Source organism: Panulirus ornatus, chromosome 48 (assembly GCF_036320965.1).
Source record: "Panulirus ornatus isolate Po-2019 chromosome 48, ASM3632096v1, whole genome shotgun sequence".
Lineage (NCBI taxonomy): Eukaryota > Metazoa > Arthropoda > Malacostraca > Decapoda > Palinuridae > Panulirus > Panulirus ornatus.
The window spans coordinates 5,615,582-5,618,072 of record NC_092271.1 but is presented as its reverse complement, the minus strand read 5'-3'; the positions used below and the strand labels follow the sequence as shown (position 1 = coordinate 5,618,072).

At 36.9% G+C, this 2,491-nt stretch overlaps 1 protein-coding gene across 1 annotated transcript in view; it reads left to right on the top strand.

The window, feature by feature from the left end:
• Positions 1-340: 340 nt before the first annotated feature.
• The window catches only part of tamo (PUB and ZnF_RBZ domain-containing protein tamozhennic), a 184,796-nt gene continuing 182,645 nt past the window's right edge, over positions 341-2,491 (top strand). Inside the window, 1 exon segment of the mRNA XM_071690509.1 lies at positions 341-465. The gene's annotated coding sequence lies outside the window, so the exon portion shown is untranslated.

The window sequence follows — 2,491 nt, the reverse complement described above, 5'->3', positions numbered from 1 at the left end:
AATGTAATTTGTTTTTATCGTCATCTTGCAAAATCATAAGGTGTATGTTTTGGTAGAGGATTGTGACTAATATTTCTAATTTAAGAAATATGAAAAACTCGATGTTCCCACGTTTTATTATACTATAGTGAGATTTGACTTGTACCTGGAGGACCTGCAACCAACAGAGACTCTGTGCCTGAAGGTAAGAAGGACAAACTAGACGAGATAAACCGTATACAGATGGCCAAATATTGGAATTACTCAAGGCCGGACTATTGCGTCCCGAAAATTAAATAATCCTTCTCAAATATATAATGATCGTATCGCTTTTGGACATATTTACATCTGTAAAGTTCAAGAAAAAGTAGATATAAGTCAAGAATTCGATATATGTGCTGAAAGCCATGATGAGGAAGGTGGTGCTGGTATCACTTCCTGTTTACTCATCAAGGCCAAAGTGTTCACCTGCCTCTTTTTTCTTACGTATGTAGTCTCTATTCGAAGCTCTTCGTTCTGCCTCAACTTTAGTTATAGTTATAATAGTTTTAATGTAAGGTTCAGCAAATGGTGTTTGTTAATAGTGATCCTCATTTATCTTATGTGGGATGGTCAGATTAGGAAAGGTAGTTTAAAGTAGTAGTTAATTTGCTGACTGGTCGGCATGGCTGGGACAGACATTATAGAAGTAACCTACACCATTCTGGCATCATTTACCATTATGATGCCTTGCTTTAGGTTCAGGGATGATAAAGTTTTATTACACTAGGCCAGGGTCAATGGGCGGGGTCCCCTTGGTGATGTTCAGGTAAAGTAGACCAGATTGACACTATTGACCCAGTTCCTGTCTAGACTTGACTGTGGCAACGGGTATGAGCTCGCCCGGCACCCCACACCACCTTATATTAAAATCAATGATTTTGCTTATATGAGTTGATATGTGTAGGAATCATTATATGAGCAAAAAAGGTAAAGCTCCAGTTTAGGGGCCCAAGTAAAATAACATATGTAGTGTAAGAATCAGGTATCAGACTCCTTACAAGTGATTTAAGCTGGGGGATCATGATTAGTGACATTAAATGTTTTCCTTACAGAAAGTAATAGAAGGGTTATGAAGATCAGGTAAAATGTGAGTTAAGAGTTAGTGATGGTTAGGAATAGAATTACAAAACCAATGAAAATCTCACCTAACTTCACCAGAGACATGATATCTAGGATTAGAGTATAGATATACCAAAGATACACTTAGGAAGAGAATTACAAAACCAATGAAAATCTCACCTAACTTCACCAGAGACACGATGTCTAGGATTAGAGTATCGATATACCAAAGATATTGTTGTCGTCACATACACAACAAATCATGAACACATTGTGTGAATAAACTTCTCCGCAGCTGAATGCAAATGACATAACAGGTATTATTACCATTTCCGACATCCAACTAGGTTTGTTTGGTTGGTTGTTTGATATTGTTTTCCGATGGTTTTTGATATCTTTTTCATGATGCTGATTTCTGTTTCTATCACAGATCACACTTTTTTTTTTATTTCCCCCAACCAAATCCCTGATTCTCACTGGGGGTCCCCCATTGTCATTGGATAAAGGTGGGGATATCTCAAACTGTAGTGATTTGCAGTAGAGTTAAAGATTAGAATCGTGCAAAATGCATCAAAAGCCATAGGAAAAACAATATCAACTTCCCAACAGGTCATTTTACTGACATGACACATATATCTTTTATACAACATTAAAAACATGATAATTTCAGGTTGCTAGAAGAGTTTAGGTTATGCATCCATAGATTCTGTTGAGTTTTAGAATTGTTTTCTTTAGTTTTACCCAACTTTTTTCAAGATCATCATAGCCCTTCCCTCTGCCATTATTTATTTGTGAAGGATATAAAGTTATGATCCAAATTGCATTTTCCATCTGAATAACTTTCAGTAAGTTAAAGTTCATTAATATCCATATCTTCCAAATTCATAGGTTATTTCTGTGGTGCCCCTAAACTGGAACTTTACCCAACAAAAATTTATTCCTGTGGTGCCCCTAAACTGGAACCTTACTCAACTAGAATGTATTTCTGTAGTGAAAGTTGTTGAATCCAACAATAAAGTGGGATTTAGGAAAATAAATGAGTAGCATTTCACCTACTGGTGCCCAATGGTCAGCAAAATGTCTATGTACTCTAAACTTCACATTTGAATTTATTGTTTTCCTGTTAATGATTTCCAGTAATTTATCCGTATAGCTATGCATCAAAACTAGCTTTGGATATTGCATGATTTTGTTCTGCATGCTGGTGTAGTGTTTAGATAACAAGAGTACCCTGCATGTTGTAAAAGGCAACTAAAAGGGAAGGGAGCAGGGGGCTGGAAATCTGCCCCTCCAGGTTTCCTTTCCCAAAAGAAGGAATAGAGAAGGGGCCAAGTGATGATTTTCCCCCTTAGGCTTGGTCCTCCATTCTTAACACTACCTCGCTAATGCGGGAAATGGCAAATATGTATGA